This window comes from Poecilia reticulata, chromosome 16 (genome assembly GCF_904066995.2).
Source record: "Poecilia reticulata chromosome 16, P_reticulata-male-v2, whole genome shotgun sequence".
Classification (NCBI taxonomy): domain Eukaryota; kingdom Metazoa; phylum Chordata; class Actinopteri; order Cyprinodontiformes; family Poeciliidae; genus Poecilia; species Poecilia reticulata.
In genome coordinates, this window is record NC_088845.1 from 17458770 (window position 1) to 17479465 (window position 20696).

The 20696-nt window shown below is 41.2% G+C and overlaps 1 long non-coding RNA gene across 3 annotated transcripts in view; it reads left to right on the forward strand.

Moving 5' to 3' along the window:
• LOC145547593 (uncharacterized) overlaps positions 1-20696 on the forward strand; it is a 69147-nt gene that overhangs the window by 32517 nt on the left and 15934 nt on the right. For all 3 annotated transcript variants that reach the window (XR_014083885.1, XR_014083884.1, XR_014083886.1), the window contains exon 4: positions 20565-20642. This is a non-coding gene — a long non-coding RNA (uncharacterized LOC145547593). The remainder of the gene's footprint in view (positions 1-20564; positions 20643-20696) is intronic.

A 20696-nucleotide genomic window follows, 5' to 3' on the forward strand; every position in this document is an offset into this window, starting at 1 on the left:
GTGTGTGTGTGTGTGTGCATACGCGTGCGTGTGTGTGTGTTGCTGATGGAATCCTCTGCTCCATGCTGCCGTGCGAGAAGGAAAATGCCAGTCATCAGCTCACAATGACGAGCAGAGGACTGTCTCTGAGAGTGACGTCACAAATGCGTCCAACTCCGGCAGCTTTACTGTTCACACCTGGGTCACTGTAATCCAGGGAAACCCTCTCCTTCCCTCCCTCGCACACACACATTGCCACAATCGCTAATCCAATTAGGACAGTAGTTAGTGGCTGCCTGGCTCAGGCCTCCGCAGACGCACGTTGATCCAATTATCACCGGATGGATTGGCTGGGCAATCCCTGTGCTTCCCAGCTCAAAGGTGCTTAAATGGCACTGTGCCACCGCATCAGGAGGACACCACATACGCACAAAGGATTCCCCCTGCTATTTTCACAGACGTACATGCCAGTCGTGCAGTGAGTCAACAAAAGAAGAGGAAGAAGCCACGAGGTGACCTCCGCTCAGTCAGCAGGGCTTCAGAGATTGAACAGAAATAGCAGAGCTCAGCTGTAGTTGGAGGTTTTCCCCCACAATGACAAGCCAGGAACGGTCCAAGACAAACGCAGACGAATGGAAATCATCGAGAGGAATTAAAAAAACAAAACAAAACAAAACAAAAAAACAAGGTTGGACGACCTTGAGCTGTTGCGTATCTGCTGCATATTAGGCTCGGAGCAAGCACTCATTTTTAAAGTGCTAGAAGAGCATTGATATGATTTGTGGTGGGCGAGTGAGTGTGTATGTGTGTCTTTCATGAGAGCCTCTTCATTAAACAACAACCCAGAACGAGGCGCACTCCAAGCGAGGCCACAAGTCCGTTCAGAGGCTCTTACGTGGCCGTGTAGCGACGCTCTGCAGCGCTGTTACGTTCTCCTTTATCCTCTCCTCTGCACACAAACACACACTCACCCACTGCTCACTGTGGCAGCACAATGGCCGATCCTCTCCTGGTGTGACGAACCGTGCTGCCATGCTAAAGTCACACACTCACATGCATACTTCATGCAAACAGACAAAACAAAAAAAGAGGAAAGAAAAGGCTTTGGTGAGAGGAAGCTCATGAAAAGGTGATTGAGCGAAAGGGGAGTTAGTTGTGTCTGTCATGTGTCATGTCAGGCCCTCCTTTATGCTAATGTACTATTCATCTGTGTCATAGAACAATAATGACTCTCTGCGCAGCGAGCCTCATTGATGCACTCAGACCAGAGTGAAGCTCTACTGTCCACTTCACCGTTTCTGTCTTCACAGCTCCATCTGTCTATTTTTGTTCTTTTTCATCATGTTTTCTCTCCTCCTCGTACCTCTTTTCCCCCTGATTTGTGTCTCGATGCATTCGGTATTTCGGTCTTGGCTCCTTTGTCAGCTCTTGTCTGTATTTATTGTTAGCAGCAGTTAACAGTCCAGCTGCTATAACTTGACTCCTCTGATCAGGAGAACAGTCCATAAAGAAACCTTGACGTTTAAATCACAATATTACTTGGAAGATATACAATTTTTTATGTCTAACGTAGTTTGTTTTAAGGAGCTTGAGTATTTGTCAGAAAAGGACAAGCACATTGTTCTACTACTTCACAGCACTTTATTTAGTTTCCCTTTCAGATCAGTAAAGTATTTCTGAATTTAATATTTGACTTTATTTCACTTTAGCATCTTCTTGACCCTCTTCAGGCACCTTGGGAATCGTTAAAGTTGTGCCAGAAACATTTTGGATTCCTCCTCATTCAAGGCAGCGTTTTCAACCCTGGTCCTCGGATCCACTGTCCTTCACGTTTCAGATATTTCTCTGCTCCAGCACACCTGGATGACCTCCTCAGCATGGCATGAAGTGCTGCGGAAGACTGTTAATCACCCATTTATTAAAGCGTGGAGTCAAAGAAACTTCTGAAACATGTAGGACATTCTTTCCTGAGGACCAGGATTTAAAAACGTATTGGTTAAGGATAGTCATGGTTGTCACTCCAGGATTCAACATGTCTTCTTGGTTACTATGTCCAATACTGTCTGGTTGTTAGAAGTGTGAAGCTTCACTTTTACAAAGCCAGATGTGCCATCCACAGCTCTGGGCTGATCATCTGGATCCAGTATTTAACAAAGAAAACCCTTCTAGTTTGCATTCATGTCATACAGTGAAGTTTTTTATTGCTTATATTCAGTTTTATTCTGATTTTATGTCCAGTTTTGACTGTATTTTAGCTTGAATATGCTAATTTTTTATTTTTATTAATCCACCATGGAGTTGTTGCACATGAAAAGTTTTAATGACAAGGATAACCTGTTGAAGTGTGTGTGTGTGTGTGTGTGTGCGTGTGTGTGTGTGTGTGTGTGTGTGTGTGTGTGTGTGTGTGTGTGTGTGTGTGTGCGTGTGTGTGTGTGTGTGTGTGTGTATCTCGAGGCGGCCTATCAGCTGCCAAACACGGAAAAAAGATACAGGATCCAAACGGCATCCAGTGATGGAAGAATGGATGCACAGATGGATGGAAGGAGGCCGAAACCAGGCCAGGAGGAATTATGTGGTTCATGGAAAGAGATCAACATTAACAACAGGAAGGCAGTGGTGAAACCTCTGCCTGCACCTGCGAGTCCTGCACGCTGCTGCATGGTCACAGGTGGTCTGAGAGAAAGTTGGAAGTGACTGAATGAGTGAATTCATTCAGCTGCAGCTTCATTCTGCTGCTTGTGTGTGCTGGAAAGTCAAACTCATCTTGAGATTTCTGCCCACTAACAACAAAATCGAAGTGCGAAACTTCCCCTGAATTTAATTGCCAGGGCACGAATAAACAAGAACATGCTGTTATAAAAACATGATCAATTAAAACATTCACATAAAAATGTTTAACTTCAAACCTGCTGATCGTAAAAGCGGATGTCTTAAAACCTGGGACTTTGATGTTTGAAGAACTGACCCTTGTCATCAAGTTCTGTTTTATTCTGTTTTATTCTGTTTTTGAAGGGATTGGATAGCTGTGCCTTATGCCTGAAAGTAACCGTTTGAAAGCAGTAAAAGTTGGATTTGCAAGTTGAAAAAGTGCTTTTTTTTGTTAAGAGAGCTTTGTCCAAAATCATAACCCAGCAGCTTGCTGGCAGCCAGTACGACTTTTCTCAATACAACCTAATATTATAATATAAAGTGTTAAAACGCTCTCTACAAAAATATTTGATGTTCTCCACTCTGAGATACCGTATTCTTTACTCTAAGAGTCTGCATGAACCCTTGTTGATATCTGATTAGGCGCTTATGCATTAAAGCTGTTCTTTCAGATATTTTTATTTTGATACTTTCCTTCATCCTTATTATTGAGTTGTACTATCAAATGAAATATGTGTAACTCAGGTGCATTATACAATCCTTCCCTCTAGGGCCAGAGTTAAAGCTTTCAGGAGTGTTTTTGAAGTACAAAATCAAAGAATTTAGATTTTCTATTTCTAAAATAGAGTGAAAAGTATTGAACTACAGTATATGTGGATGTCATCGGTATTGAAAATATGTCTTGCTGTAAATCTCCGTTCTTTGACGGCTCGCGGTGTTTCTGAAGCCATTGTTCAGCGTGAGTGAACGGCCCATCTAACATTGAGAAGCTGAGGTTTCTGCTTATGGAGACGGGGGGATAGCACATAGCCCTGGGGAGGTTCAACGACGTAAAATGTGTGTGCGTGTGTGTGTGTGCCTAAGGGGAACTCGGGATGTTGATGCTGATCCATTCTGATGGACTCGCACACAAACAGAGTCAGTCTGTGACTCAGAGACGAGACGCCTGGATCCCCTGTGGGACAGCCTAGGGAAGACTCCCTCTCACACACACAGACAGGCGGACACACACATATACATATGCTTGCCAGGTTAGATATCTGCCGGAGTCACTCATGGACCTTGTTCATGCAGGAAAGAGGAATTAGCATGAACAAGGGAGTGTAGGATCATTGAGACGTTTGACTGCAATTCTTCAGAGACCGGAGCTGCACTCGAAGCATTTTATTGTGCTTGATTCATTTTTTTTTTTTTTTTTTACTGCAGAGTGTATCTCTGTGATATTACATTTGGACTTCTTGGGGGGCTTCTCGCTCACCTCTGGCTCACCCTTACACTGGCTTAACTGCATGTAAGCACAATGCTGTGTTCTGTTACTTCCTACAGCGTGGGCCATGAATGGTCCGTATTGAGCAGCTGTGGGAGTGCGAGGGTGCACGGCTGACTTCTCACAGGGCTCCGACAGCAGAGGTTCAGGACAAGACCAGAGGGTTCAGGGTTGATGGAGATGGATGATGAGGCTAGATGAGAAAAATGAGCTGGCGCTCAACTCATAGCTCTGAGCTAAAAAAACTTTGCCTCGTTGTTTCCCAGACTTACTGCTTTTAATCAGTCATTAAGACATGAGTGAAGCACATTACTTTAACGTGAACGAGGGTGCCCGCTGAGATGCGTGTGCACGCCGGGGTTAAAACACACAAACTCACACAAGGACAAAGAATAAGCAGGAAAGAGCCAAGGGGTTAATATGAGCTGTATGTGACGCCAACCGTATGCTCGTTATAATAGAGCTGCGAGCCTATAAGTGACAGATATTACACACACAATGGATTATCACTGGGCCGTTTTGAGATCAAAGCATTCTTTACAAGCCACTGCCCATTTGCAAGGAAAAAAGCTAAAGTGACCTCAATATTGGAGCTGTTTTCTAAGACAGCCGTTTGCGTCTTGGTGGACACGATTCTTTGAATTTCGCCGAATGAAATGTTCTGAGAAGCTGCGTGTGGCCACAGTGTTGTGCGTTTGAAATACGCAGAGATTTGAGGCAGTGTTTGTACACATATTCCTGCAATTGTTTTGTCAGTGGAAAACAAGACACAGAGCCTGAAGCCCGAGGCAGAAGTGACTGGAGGTTCCTGTGTGACTGAGGATTTATAGCTCGGTGTTTGCCACAATAGAGTGTCTTTTCACACTGTTCACAAGTTTTCAGTGGGCTGCAATCTGTTCGCACTTGAATTCATCTATTGTTGCTCTCACAGTGCTGTAGGTGAGGAATGGGAGCTGCTGACGGGGGGATTCTTTCCAGTTAAGTCTAAGTCTTTACCTCACTGCTTTAATGAGAGAAAGCAGTGACGTGTAGTATTGAAAAAATAAGACAAAATCAAAATTCAAATGTACACTCTTAGGACTGAAAATGAGGATAAATGTGAGCGATTTTTAGTTAGTTATAGTACTAGAGATGAACAGTGTATAGTACTGAGATGCTCAATTTGATCAGTTTCCAGCACTGCATAAATAAAATAGAATGTTTCCTCGTAACTATATGGCCCTTTAACTTAAAAAAAAAAACAAAACAAAGAGCGATGTAAGAGTTACCACACACCTCAATGGCATTTGATACTGCTAAATATAGCACAAGTACGTCTATTGTAATTGCCTTGAGAGTCTAAAACTAAACTCTTGGCTTCGGTAGTTGAGAAAAAGAAGGGGGCAAATTTATTCAGAAGAATCTGCATATGCAAATGTGGATAATAAAAGTTGTATAGATTGTGTTGGGGACGTCCCGATCGTGGCGTTTTTAAATAATCGGTTCCTGACGGAGTTCATGTCATGATACCTGTTGGTGGTGTGATTATGTCAGCCACATCCAGAGCAAGGCTTCAACAACACATTTTTAACATTTGATTTCTGTATAAAGATCTATTTAGCACTATACGGTAGTCATTTCATCAAATCTCGCCTTTCATCAACAACCAAAGTGTGTTTCAGCATTTACAAAGACGTTTGCACTGTAGGCGAGACTGTGATGGCTGCTGCAGTTTCCTGTCTGCACTACTAACAAGTATCCATAAACAGCTCTCCGTGTGAAAGCAAAGAACTCACAGAGCACAGCTGAAACATTGTCATTAACTTTTAGGTATCTGAAATACAAACTCCCCTTTTTTCAGTATCTTGTCAATTAGCTGGAGCTGCACTAACATATGAGTCAACGTGCTGGACTGAGTCAGATCGAGTCAGATTAAAACAGAGAGTGCTCTGCATAAAACACTTGCAGCTGAAAGTAATGAGAGTTTATTGAGTTCTGTTGAATCTAATCTCTTATGAAACCAAGCCTGATTTAAGTGGTGTATTGTCAAGGTATTAAGAGTAGTTTTCTTAAACAATTTAACCGTGTGTTTAAGCAGAATATTGATTCTGCACTGCAGAAACCTCTGTTAAGAATAAAATGATGTTTTCAAGAATATTAATTATAGGAGGAAGAGCAGGAGAAAGTGGAGTGTGTAGCCTCTTTAATGTGTTTTATAGCTGCTATATTGTCAAGCATGTTCATGAGATTGATTTAATTAATTGTATTACAGCATCAGGCTGGGCCTGTGAGTAGGTGGCTGTTGATGTTTTTTCTAAAATATTTAAAATAATTAAAGGTGACCAATTGTGCTCCCTTGACCAGGTTAGGTTAGGTCTATACAAAACATGCTCATTATATTTTTTGCACAAAAAATTATTCTTAGAAAATAGGATTTTCGTCTGGTCAGTTCTGCCTATTTTGACCTCCTTCGACCTCCTATTTTGACCTGGCCTTTTGTCAGTTAAATTCAAACATGCTGCTGCTGGCCACGCCCCCCAACTCAAAGGGGAAATAGCTGCAAACAGATGTGCATTTGCACAACTTTACATCTTTGAAAAGCAGAAGTAGAACCTCCTGCACAATTTACAAGAATGCATTAAGTGGTTTCTGAATGTAAAGTCAACAACAAAGCAAAGCACTTGTCTTTTCCAGCAGCCATTGTAGATGGCACGTGTGGTGGTAAAACCAGCTGACCAAACATACTGGAGTTCAGCTTGGGTTGCTAGGTAACGGGCTGGGCTTGGCCCGTTGCTAGGTAACGGGCAACGGGCTTGTGAGGGGAAGCCCGTTGCCTGGTGAGGTGAGGGGAGGGGAGAGGAGGGGGTGGTGAGGGGAAGTGCCTGCTGATGATTAATTTTCCAAACACCAAAAAATATTTAATACTGACTGGGTGGAGTTTTTTTAAGCTCCTGGCCTGTTTTCAGAAGCAGCAGAGACCCAATAAAAAGAGACCCAGATAAAAATATCTGCAATTATCTCAATTTTTCCATAAAAAGATTTTCACAATCTTACAATAACTAGGTCTGGATTAACTCTTTACATTTTAAAATGGGCTAATCAGAGTTTATTTGTCACTAAATTGCAATTTTTGTGACATCTGAGGAGGTCATGGTCAGGATCAGGTTCACCAGGCAGACACAAACTGCTATCTAAATGATGCCAGATGGCACAGTGACCCACCTCCTGGGACGTTTAAGTGGTTAAGAGAGTAAGAACATGGCATGCATACCTCACACCTCTCCCTGTCACACACACACACACACACACACACACACGCAAACACAAACACACACACAAAGCCTGTGGGATATGAACCAGGATGCAGGTGAAGCTACTTATGTTTATTTCTACAGCAAGCTGAGATGGACTCTCTCTCCCCCCACACAGAAATACACATAGTTACAGTAACCACTTATCTAAGCAATGCTTAAATTGTTGCTTTTACAACTTGTTGGCTGCGAGGCGGCATTCCAGGTCTTTCAGCTGGAACGTGAACCTGGGAATGACATCACATCTAACTTAATGGTGTTCCAGTCGCAAGCTGGAACACCAGAAGGATTCCCTCATTGTTGTGCTCAGCTATTATTAGCAGCACCAGTGGATAATAGAATATTACTCTTCACTTTATTTATTTAAGCAGTGGAGCGTCATCTTCACCATAACGAGGTTGTCCAGCACTGTGTTACTGGCTTAAGGGGACGCAGACGGACAAAAATTGTAAATCATTCCTGCGACATATGCAACTGTGTTTTATGAAGTTATTTTAATTTTGAGGTTGAGTTTAGACCAAACCTGGACTTGGGTGTCAAAGACTGAAAACTTGACTTGGACCTGGCCCTCAAAGACTTGATTCTTGGTTTGCTTTAAAGACTTGACCTGGATTACTGAAATGATTAAAGCTTGACTTCAACTTAGAATTGAAGACCCAGGAGTAAACCTCAGTTTGTTCATTATATATTTCGGACAACTCAATCTTGGCGCTCAAAGGTCTCAGGTTTGACTTGGATTTGCCCATGCAAGGCTTGAAATGTAACCTGGCACAAGACTTAAGATTTGACTTAGAATGGCCCTTAAAGACTGGGGACTTACACGTAGCCACCAAAGGATGACATTTGGCCTGCACTACCCATTACAGACTTGAGAAAGGATTGTGAACCTTCACTGAAATATGAAATGAGACTTGATTTAGCTTTCAATAACTTGAAACTTTATTTGGACTTGTTAATGTTTCTCCAATGTTGGTTTTAAGTGTTTAGGTTTAGCCCTGTTGGGGTTTTTGAACATGAACAGCCTCTGTAAGGTCAAGCATCAGCATCTCTAAATCTAGAACTTGTCTAGGTCTTCTGCTGTGCCAATCTGATATTTTGTTAATATTAGTGCTTAATAAGTACTGCTGTCACAACTTTAAATCAAAAGAGTGAAACTATTATAAAAATAGTATTGCTTTGCCCATCCAAACATGTCCACTTGAATCATGAATTGACAAAATAACAATTGTTTGGACAGCTGAATGATTTCACCAGCTGAACATCCAGAATCAAGATCACTTTAACAATGAACTTACCTGCAGTAGGCAAGAGAACATTTAAAAAACAAAGCATATATTCTGATCTGATCTAAAGAAATTTGAGCATCAAAGAGCTTTAGTAAGAAAATCCTTTGACTTTTAACATGGAATAGAATAGAATAGAATAGAATATACTTTATTGATCCCAATAGCTTATTCCATCCAAAGTGTTAAATATTAGTAAATACAAATGTAACCATGACATATAAAAGTTATAAGATATATATAGTTATAAAATATATATACGTAAGTGTGATATTGCAAGTAATTTATATATGACTATATACAAAAACATCTCAGTTCTCAGTTAGACGTGGGGGGAGTGTGTTAGCGCTGTCAGTCATGCTCATGTACTTGCTGCTCAATGTGCTATTGGCAGAGAACTTCATTATCTGCCATCATCTGTGGCTATAACAACAAGCCTGAGCATTCATGCAGGCTCCTCATGAACGCCTAGCAGATAACAAGGGTGACGGTGAGCAGCACATACACAAGAGTGATTGACATCACTAAGACCCTCCTCATGGCTCTGATTATTTGTTTCTGATTCAGCTGTGTGTTGCTGTCTTTAGCACTGGTAGAAGAAGGAGGAGCTTGAGTTTTTCACAGCTTCTCTGTGTCACATTATATTCTCAGGACTTAGTAACAGCTTTAACAAATATGTAATTTGTTAAATATGTTAAATTTGTTAACATATTTAACAAATATGTTATATATATATATATATATATATATATATATATATATATATATATATACACACATTTATAAGTTACCCACTGCCACAAGTGAGACTTCCAGAGTTTTAGATGTTGTTCTGAGTTTTTTTTGACATCCCGGATCAGTTTTTAATCCCCTCTTAAGAGTCGTTTTTTGTAAGCCGGCCACTCCTGAGACGGTTCACTGCTGCTCCGTGTTTTCGTTGTGTGTTGGATAACACCTCTAAACCGTAGTTTATTGTAGCCAGGAAGCCTTGGAAATGGTTCTGAAAGCGCTCTTGTTCTTGGATTTCTTTAGATTAAAGCGTGCTGGATCACTTTCTGAGATCTTTTATGGTACTTTGAGCAGGATCTCTGTTGAGGGGATTTCCACAGCTCTGGCAGTCTGCTACTGCATTTTAGTTTTCATTCAGGAAACTTTATCTGATATATAACACATATTTGATTAACCGAGACATTTAAGCTGACAAAATAGCAAAAGATAGAAGTAACCTGTAAAGGAGACGCCATGTCTAAATAACTTTGTAAAGCTACTAAACATCTTTAAGGCTAGCCAAGTAAAAACTCTCACATGAGACAAATCATCCAGTGGTGAAATAGAAGCATATTGAAGAGAATAAATCACACATCTGGACTGAAACGGACTACCAGAATTTAACTATGGGTGGACCTTCCCAAAATATGTAAAAGAAGAAAAAACACAGCCATTTATTGTAAATACGTAAAATTTTATTTGTTTACTGTATAACACCTTTCATGGTAAAAATAAAAAAAATCACAAAGTGCTCCACAAGACGTGTAGGAACATAACATCAAATTAAATTAAAAGCCTGCCTGTACAAATAGGCTTTTTTTGCAGCATTTTAAAATAATAAATGGAATAGACATGACGTGACAGCAATGGCAGAGGATTCAACAATCAAGGGGCAACAGCTTGAAACGACCAATCCTGACGGGATTTAAACCGAAAATGTGAGGCTAACAAAAGACTCAAAAATCAGACCCAGACTTCAGAGGTTGGACTGATCAGAGTATCCTGTGAAACTAATGTTTCATCAGGATCTTTTCATCAGGTGAAGTGATCAATGTTTCAGATTTGTTGGGATTTTGCTGCAACCATTTACATTAAACTATTCTTAATCTCAACCAAACAATTATTAATTGTTTAATTATTTAAACATGTCTTTACGGCTCGATGAAAAATGATTTACGTTAGCGAATCGGCATCAGACTATAAACATAGATCACATTCAAAATACCCATTGTTTATGCTTACATTCCCATGTGTAGCCCTGTTACCGACACAGTCAAACCTCCGTTGTCAGAGGCATAAAAACTAAACTCGGTAATCACTGTTGCTGCTTTCATCTGTTTTAAGCTCAGTTCTCGTCTTTCTCTTCACCTTTTCTCCGCATTCCTTTAATATGTGAACTTGTTTCTTTTTCCTGCTACATGACTTCACGAGTGTCATGGACTTTATTTTACTGCATCCCGGTTTACCATTAGGTAATTGTCTGCAGCTCTCGTCTGGAGCGAGGAACAAACCTGACCACTTAGGTATCCTAGGAATCCACTGCATCATCACATTCTGCTCCGATAACGCTGGAACTGCCCGATTCCTATCGCTGTGGATGTTGCAGCTGTCTTCTTCTCTGTAAGTGTTTGCCGGGATGTTTTGGTGTGTGGGAGTGAGATGTGTTGTGTCCTCATACCATAATAGGCCTCCCTGTGTAAGTGTCCCATAATTCTAGTCTCGTGAGTATAAACAACTCTAAAAGGAAGCGAAAGAGGAGGAGGTTTTCGCTCTAACTCATTCGGCTCGAGGTTTACACACAAAGTGGACCCTGATTCACCCTTGATGTCAGACGGCGAGGTTTCCGGAAGGAATTTTAGGCATCCCAGGAAACATCTTCCCAATTCCTACAGGCTTAGTATTAGACTTATCTTGTTCAGATCGTGAGCCAAGAAACTCTCTTTCCTTCACGTGGCGGCCAGAACGCTCTGATAGCCAGATGAAAAAAGCCTAATTCACGTTGTGACTGAGCAGCTGGGAATGCTGCCGTAATCCTGGCCGTGCCGAGCCACGAGCGACGGATTCCATCGATGAGGCTGAGGCGGCACGCACTCTCAGGAAAACCACAGAGGTAACAGGATATGTACAGGATGTTGTGCAGGGATGAGAGAAGGAAAGCGACTGATTTAACTCAAAGACGTGCTTTAGAGCTGTAAGCTGGATGGCGGCCTTCATGCGTGTTCGCCTGCTCGCACCAGCCTGTCGCGTAATTTTTCCACTGTGAGGGTAAAGTGAGGGTCCGCTCTCGGCCGTGTTTAAGCAACACAACACAAGCTGGTAAAGACAGAATAAACAGCGCAGGCTGTCCTTCGATGCGGGTGGCGGTTCATCGCACGGCCAGAGGAGAAAGCATCAATGAAGCCTCAGGCACTTGTTGCTTATCAAAACCAAAACAAACACAGACTTTTAACACGCGGCAAAGCAGTAGCAAGGTAGTTTGTTCTTTTTTTTCCCCCCTATAAATGTATGTATTTGATAAATGCGATCGGTAACAGAAGTACTCACTTTACTGAAGTAAAAGTGTATAAAAAGTGTCGTTTTAACAAAAGTAAAAAAAAAAGAATTACAATCAATGACAATAGGATGTTACATGATGTTTTTAGAAAATATCTTACAATTAAACTTTTAGGCTTTTGTGGACTTATTTTTTTAAAATCCTCAAAAATACGTGACTATAAAGAGATGCCCAGTGGTGAGTGGCTACAAAATGAGAGTACGAAAGCTGAAGATGAACTGACCCAAAGCCTAAAGCTATGAGATAAGAGCGCAAAAATAAAACGGGACGTTACCTCTCTCGTTTTATTTTTATTATTTTCAGATGAGGGCATGCTCAATTTGGTGCTCGTTCTGAGCTTATTTCTTGTTAATTAAAATTATTAAGTGTTTTATTTGTTCACTATGCTAATATTTGCTGTTCGAAGGACTCTGCTCTGCCTTCTTCAGTGCTAATAAAGAGAAAAGAGGAATCAACAACACTCGTCGTGGAAGATTTCAGAATATCCCAAGGAGAATCGAAGATGTTTGGGGAAAATTTATGGAAAGTAAATAATCAAACATCAAAGCAAGCAAATTAATGTTCTTATTGTCTATTATGCCAGCAGTTTATGTCTGCCAGTAACAATTCTGATCGTGTTGTGACAACTGAGTTTCGGTGTTTAGACTAAAGAGCCGTCTGAATATAATTTGAAAGATTTTACACTCATGTCTGATTTCCCGCTCGCCTGTTCACTCGATTTCGAGATCTCACCCTCCACAGTGAACGACGGGTGAGTGAGTGCTTTGGAGTGTGCGGCTCGTGGAGTGCTGCGCCCATGAAAGACTCTTCTACTCCCACTCAGTGGGAAGAGAAGAGTGGGCTGCTGTGGAATTGAGAACCCTCTCCGCCCCTCGCAGCGCTGGGTGAGAGCCACCGGGTCCTCGCTAAGTGCTGCCGGCCACTATTACTGTGAAAAGGACCCCTCTCTGGGGTGTCCTTTCAAGTGTGTGCTTAACGGGACACTGCTGAGAGCCTCGGCCAGCCAGCGTGATTGGATGTGTGTGTGCATGTGTGTGCTTGTGTGTCTGCGGCTGCATGTGTGGGCCTTTGCGTTTGCTTGTATAATGTGTTGCTGGGAAGGTTTGTACTGCTGAAACCAGATCAGGTATGTGTGACAGCCACTGCGTGAGCGTGCATTTATAGAGCGGCAAGTGTGTGCCAGGTTACAGTATTAATAGAAGGCAGTGTGTTTGTACAAGACACTAATAGCTGCGAGGCTGATATTGCTGGATCAGTTTCCATCACACTGTGTGGCGTAGAAGCGCCTGATTCAGCAGGTGTCTCCCCCTGAAACGTCCTCGATGTTCCCTGGCTCCTCGAATAGAGCCGCGGTGTTCTGAGCGGGACTCGGCCTTATGATGCGGCTTAGCTGCCAATCTAGCTGGCTATTAAATATGATCACATATTACACAATCGGAGGGATAGAAAAGGCCCAAACGGAGGAGGTCAAGCAAGCAAATCCTTACCCAGTAAGTGTTTTTAGATTTAAGGTAATCTTTGAATTTGATTGTGTTTCTTCTGACTGGAGGAAATGCTAACATTTTGGAGCGGCTCTGTCAAAGCCCTGAATTGAATCTGAGAGAGAATCTCTGGAGCGAAAAATTAGGGTGATGGCGAGGAGGCCTTCCAGCCGTTAACACTTGAGGCTCATTATCAAAGAGCAATTGTTAAAACATTTATTCCTTTTAAAAATGCTTATACACGGGCCAAGGCAATATATTTATATTTATTTGTAGGCTTAGACCAAATCTAGCCTGAGGACCAGACCGATAAAGCCCAAAAAACAATAAATCTCTTTTTTCCTCCAGGAAATGTAACCAAGACTAACATTAAATGAAAAGATTTAAGAAAACGAGGAAATAGTGTGGCACTCATGTATATCTTCCTGTTTCTCATTATCAAAGAATAATTGTCAAAATATGCAAAGAAAGCTGGTTGGGTTGATATGATGTCTGATTATTTAAAGACTGTGAAAACACTTCAGATGCCTATTTTTTATGAAAATGTAAATAAAAACTTTTTTTCTTAAAACGTAGTGCTCCTTTTTCATTTTTTTTGCTATCTTTGGAGAGATTACTACATTGTTTCTCATCAGAAACTTCTTACTTGAAAGAAAATGAATTGAAATCTAGGTCTGTCAGGTGTGTGAAAAAGCTTGGCTTTAACAATATTAACAATACACTTCTAAATCAGAATTATTACAATTTATTTTCCCAACTGACACTGAGATTTTTTGCCTTAAAAAATGAGAAAATGACAGAAATATTATAAAATAAAGGCAAATGATGCGCTACTGTAAAATATACCTGAATACACAAAGTATCATAAGCTATATGCCTATTTTCACCACGGTTTTTCAGTGTTGCACTGTTCTATTAAATACTAATTACTTTTTTAAAAGACTTTCTGCCTTTGAGAAGGTCTGTGAAGCCACCTCGATCGCCATTCTCCCTCCACAGAGCAGAAGACATGTCAGTCGACACTCTAGGAGTTGGAGGAAAACAAGAGGAAATACAGATTCACTTGTGATCACGAGGTGATCATGTAACAGAACCAAATTTGTCTTACATCTAAATAAAACAAATTCAATGCAAATGTAAGTAAAATGAGTAGAAAATGAATCATACTTCACACAGTCCGTTGTTCATCATTAGTCTAAGCCTCTGGGGCCTCGTGGTGAAGCTTTGCTCGCGGACCTGTGAGAGCTCTCAGTGGGTATCGTCTGCGCGGGTTTGGCAACGTTTACCCTCGAAACCTTTTGGATGGCAGCGATTCAGCTGCGGCTGAGCTGTTTTTGGAGTGCAACTTAATGGAGAGGGAAAGGGGATCCTGGAGTAAGTAGACAAAGCTGATTAAGTGAGTCTTGGGTTTCTCAACTGGTAAACCGTGGCACAGTGAGGGGTTTGAAATACCACAGAGGGTGCATGGAAGTATCCCTGCTGTTAATTTGGACGAATGTTTTGCCAGATGGTGAACCAGTATACAAAACCCGGTGAGGTTCATCGTTGGCATAAGTGGCATGTTAATTTGTGATTTATTTAACTGATACTTTTCCAGGGTGATAAAACGATCAGCTTCAGATGTTTTTAAAAAACATGAAGCTGCAAGGTGAAGCAGTAGGTAGCACAGTTGCCTGGCAGCAAGAAGGTCCAATGTTCAAATCCTGGCCTTTCTGGATGATGTCGGCACGTTCTCCTCATGTCTGTGTGGCTTTTCTCTGGGTACTCCAACTTCTTCCTAGATTGCAAAAACATGAGGGTTGATTGAAACGTCCTTGAGAGTGAATTGAGTGCATAACCTTAACTTCATGGTGTCCTTTCTTTTATCCACACATAGCCAAGATTATGCATACAGGCATAAGTATTAACACGCAAGTCCTAGTTATACGACTCCATTTCAAAACGAGATTTGATGCTTTTAGTTCTAATAGAAATAAAGATTTCAACCATCTGACCCAAGCTGTTTCTCTCAGAGGAAAGGACATTTTTTCAAATGATCAGAACCATCACTAGTAACCACTGCAGATCAAGCTAATCATGGACTGGAAGATGCTGAATCAGCTAACTACAAATGAATCCCCATTTCAAAGTCGCTGTCTTTACAAAAGAATCAAATTCGCAGGTTTCATCATGTTGGAGGACCTCTTGGTGAGGCTTTTTAAACCTAAGAGCCCAGTGCCAACGTTCAAGCATGGTGATGGAAGCATCATGCTGTGGGGCTGTTCTGCTGCCGTCTATACTGATCTATTGAATCCAGCAGAGGATTGAAGATACTGTGACTTTTTTCTACCTCTTTAACATCATCATCATCACCAGCAGCAGAGAAACACTAGGAAACTTTGATGAAGAGTTAAGAAAAATGCTGCTCTTCCTTCCACCATCACTCCCAGTAAGAGTTTTTGAACTGAAGAAACAGCAGAAGCTTTACGAATACAGTATTTTCACATTTTTTCTCCTGGCCTTGAATTAGGACTTTCTGTTTAAAAGGCTTCAAATACTTTTTGTCAGGCCTGTATCTGAAAAAAGGGAGACTTTGCACAGGTTGCCTCCTTCACATGGAGTGATGTCTTTTTATTGTGTGCAGGAAAGCAGATTGGGGTTTCCCTTCTGAAACAGAGGGCCTTCACCGAAATGAAGATGAAATCATCTTGATGCCAGCACCTGTTGCTGAAAAGCATATTTATGTTGTTTAGCTTCAAGAGGCTTTCACAGATGGTGGCGTCTGAACTGTGACCTGTCGACAGGCAACATGTTTCTCTTCTCTTTCCCCTGGAGGATTCTGTATCTTTCATTTCCTAAAAGGATTTTCAGGTTTTGATTCATCAGCGCATAGGAAAGTTGTCCGTTCACGAACTCTAGACGATGTGGTCGGTCGCAGAGTTCTGCACTTATTTCCATAATATTTTATTTTATTTTTCTGGTTTAATCTTTATCATGCTAAAGATTTTTGTTTTAATTTCTTGATGTAGGTAATTTGATTATTACACATTTTGTTCTTTTTTTACCTTCTAAACTTGATCTCAGAAGTGAATATTTTATATTTTATAAAGCATAACTCCTAAAGTAAAGCAATCCAGTCCTGCTTAATTTCCCCAAACATTTTTTTAATTTAATCTAAAAATTTTAAAGAATTGAGCTCTCTGATTTCTGCCATATTTATAGGAATATTTAGGGGCTTTTGTAGGGTCAACAGGTAATATGGTAAGATCAGGAGGTGTAAGAAGCTTCAAACTGATTGAGAGGGCCGCTGAGTTTTTCAGGTGGATCGTGTTGCCATGTGCCGCCGTGAAATGACAGGTGGTGTGAGCCAGTTGGAGGCTCGTGCGAGATCTCACACACGCACACACACACACACACACACACGCGCACACACACACACGCATACACACACACACACACGCACACACATCTGGGTGTTACACAAGCCTGTAATTACAACTTCAGGAGGAGGCCGAGTGGAATTGTGCTCACTTGAATACAGTATGGCGGCGGCACACATACGTGAACACTCTCACTTCACTTTACACACCATCATGAGCTGGCAGTTGTTTCATTTTCCACCTCAGGTCAGGCTTAGTTCATGCAAAGTGAGTGCGTGTGTGTGTGTGTGTGTGTGTGTGTGTGTGCGCGCGTGTGTGTGCGGGTGTGCGCGCGTGTGTACGTTGTAATCCTGCTCCAGTTTTATTTTTAAAGCAAGCTCAGACAAAGGCCTCTAGTCAGACCGCTCTGAGAACAGGACCTTGGGAACATGACCAGTGGCTGTTGCGTCATAGTGTGTGTGAGTGTGTTTATGTGTGTGACATGGGGAGCAAAAAAAGGGGGGAATCTGAGTTTTCTCCCGTAAAGAAGTTGCTTGTTAAAGCTGCTAAGGAACAAACAAGGAGAAAACGCTCCTAGAGATGGTCTGCCAGATGTGAAAGAGAGCGCACAGCTGCGGAAAAACACATCACAGCTTCTCCTGGCGAAGTGGATATTTGAATGTCAAAAGACGTCATGATTTGATGTCATAGGAAGGATTTTATTTGCTATAGGAGCAAGTGGAAGCAAAAAAACAAAAACAAAACAATAACCACACCCAGAAATATGTTCCCTACACTGGGTTAGTGAGGGGTAGAGAAAATGGAAAGGTAAAGTTAAAGAATGAAGTCCAGACAGGTGGATAAAAGACTGTAAATGCAGAGATTTTGATTAAATGACTAAATGACCGACTTAGGAGTCCATAGAAATATAAAATCGGTATATGAAAACTAACTGTTTGTGAAACCTGAGTGTGAAAACCACAAAGCCTGTTTCAAACTCCATGTTCTGATTTAATTTGAAAACTTCATCCAGATTGCTCTCTTGCATTTTGCAGCTTTTGCTGAAAATATTAACATAATCCTAAAGAAAGAACAAATATACAGGTGCATCTCAATAAATTATAATACAATCCAGGACTTTTTTTTTTTTAATTTCAGTAAGTGATTCAAAAGGTTTAACTCAGATGCTAAATGCATAACACAGAGGAAAAAATAATGGTTTTCAGAAAATCTCCAAAGATTTGAATGCAACATGAGAACAGTAAAATAAATAAATAAATAATGCTAAAATATTGTGGCCACTGATAGCCACTGACTCACTCCACTAGGCAGGTAATCCACAAGAAGTAATTGTTAAAGACTGGCTGTATACAAGCAAATTAGTGGAAAGTTAAGTGGAGGGAAAAACTACAATATGAAACAACGTGTAGGCAATAGGGATTGCTACAGCATTGAGCGAATTGTAAAGTAAAACCCATTCAGGAGTTTGGGGGAGATTCACAAGGCGTGAACAACAGTCTGAGTCGATCCTTAAAGAATCACCACAGGAGATCCAGGACTGATGTTTCTGCTGTTTGATTCCTGTTTTCATTACTCTTAACCAAAAACCACTTTACCTGGGCTGAGGAGACAATTTAAATGCTCTTGTTTTCTAATTTTTAACAGTTACCCAGAAAGATCAAAATTAATAAGTTATACTTGAACATTTGAAATAAGTTGATCTGCATGTTGAATCTGGAAAATAAAAGAGTTTCAATCTTGGAAACTGAATTACTAAGACAAAATCACTGTTGGATGATATTCAGATTGACACAAATCTGTAATAGTTGTTACTGAATACTGAAACCGTGTGATTGTTACCTTAAGTGTTCAGTAATAAGTTTGGTTGTCTTTACGGCTACAGCTGCGTCTGTTCATGCCCGAATGCAGTCTGGATTTGAAGGACATGAATAATAAAAATCTGCCCTTGGTATGAGTTTTTCTTGCAAATATACAATGGATATTTGTACTGAGGGATAAAAAAAAATTGGAGCTTTTAAATGGAAATTCTGATGAGAGAGGAAAGGAAAGAAGTAGGGTGAGGAAAGCTGAATTTGTAGGGCAAAAAAACAGGAGCTGCAGGAGGAGAAGAAAGAAGAGACACAGAACCGCTTCTTCTACATTTGTCTTTTCTCTTGATCTTTGGAAGCTTCCCAGACCTGGAGACACCGGAGTACCTGGGGAAGCCTGGCCTCACTTACATTACATCACAAACACACACACACACACACACGCACACACACACACGCACCCACGCACACAAACACACAGAACTAGAGTGTAATCTGTCCCATAGCTCTGCTGCCAACCCCCGTCTTTCCTTTCTTTCTTCCTCCTTTTCTTCTCATCTTTTTTTTTTTTCCAGCGTTCATGACGCACTCAGGCATAATGAAACTGTTAAGAAAAGTCCGGTCTGGGGCTGAGACCCAGAGCGGAGAGGGTGCGGAGGGAGGGGGGTGTAAAGTGACACTATGCCAAAGCACTATTTACAATGCGCCTCTTTAACACACGGCCTATTTATAGCTGCCAAATCTTTTCTCAGCGTCCGCCACACACTGTTGCACCGTCACAAGCTCAGGCATCAAATGGCACCGGTGGACTGGCTCGACGCCACGCTGCCGGAGAGAACACGCCTTATCCTCCAGCATGTTCCTCCGTGAGGCCCGGCCTCGCTGCGCTCCAACCGCCTTCAGCCCTCCACGCTCTGCCATTCAGGATCAGGACATTCCCCTTTCCTCCATTCACCGAGTGCGCTCAGCTTTTTTCATTCCTGCTCTCTCATTGGTCCGTTCATCGGATGAAAGGAGAGAAGAGGGACTTAAGTTTCTGTCATGACTTGTCTCTGTGTTTAAAAAAAGAAAAACAAAGAAAACGGGGCAGGAAGGCAGGAAGAGCAGGTGAGGTAAAGACAGGTGATTTACTCCTGAAACCCTGTGTGCTGTTACGTAAGAGCGACTCTTCAGTGGAGAGGAAGCAAAGAAATATTAAACATTTGAGCGATGTTTTTCAAAAAGTGTGCTATTGGTTCTGTTTGTGATTTTATTTTATTTTTATGTTATAAACTAAAATTTTGGGGTCTTGTGCTCATTTTGTTGTCAGACTCTTTTCTAAATTGTAATAGTGGAAATTTTACAGCGTGACTGTTTCCAATGAGATCACAAAAACAAACCAGATGTGAGCAACAAAAAAATCGCATATGAAATAACAACAGATGTATTTTTCTTCGTATTATTATCAATATTATTTAAACATAATCAATAGACTAGACCACATGTCTCAAACTCAAGGCTTAACGGCCAAATCTGGTCCGCCATAGCTTTTTGTGTGGCCATCCAGACTCCAGATGGCCACATACAATTGTTGTGTGTTTAAACATTTTATCAATCAAATCAGTGCAGTTTTGATCTATATACAGCTTTGGAAAAAAATTAATAGACCACTTAAAATGATCAGTTTCTCTAGTTCATATTCATTTAGAAACAACACCACCAGTGTTTTCAGTGGATTTCAGAACAGTGGAGTCTCTTGATGTTTTCCGGAGCTATAGTGCCAAATTACATAAATGAGATAATATGGTCTTACCCTGTTTCTACAAAAATCTACCATCATCTTCTTTGTTTTGTTCACATTAAAGTTGAGATGATTGTTCCCATGCGATGACACAAACTAACTCTCTGTCCGTCTCTGATGCACCCAGCAGCTGCAGACTCGCCTGAATGTTTCTGTAGAAGACAGGAGTTGGACTCGTGCTGCTCGTCTGAAGTGAAAAGGAAAGGTGAGAGTACTGTGCCCTGTGGTGCTCTTGTGCTAATGGCTACAGTCGTAGATC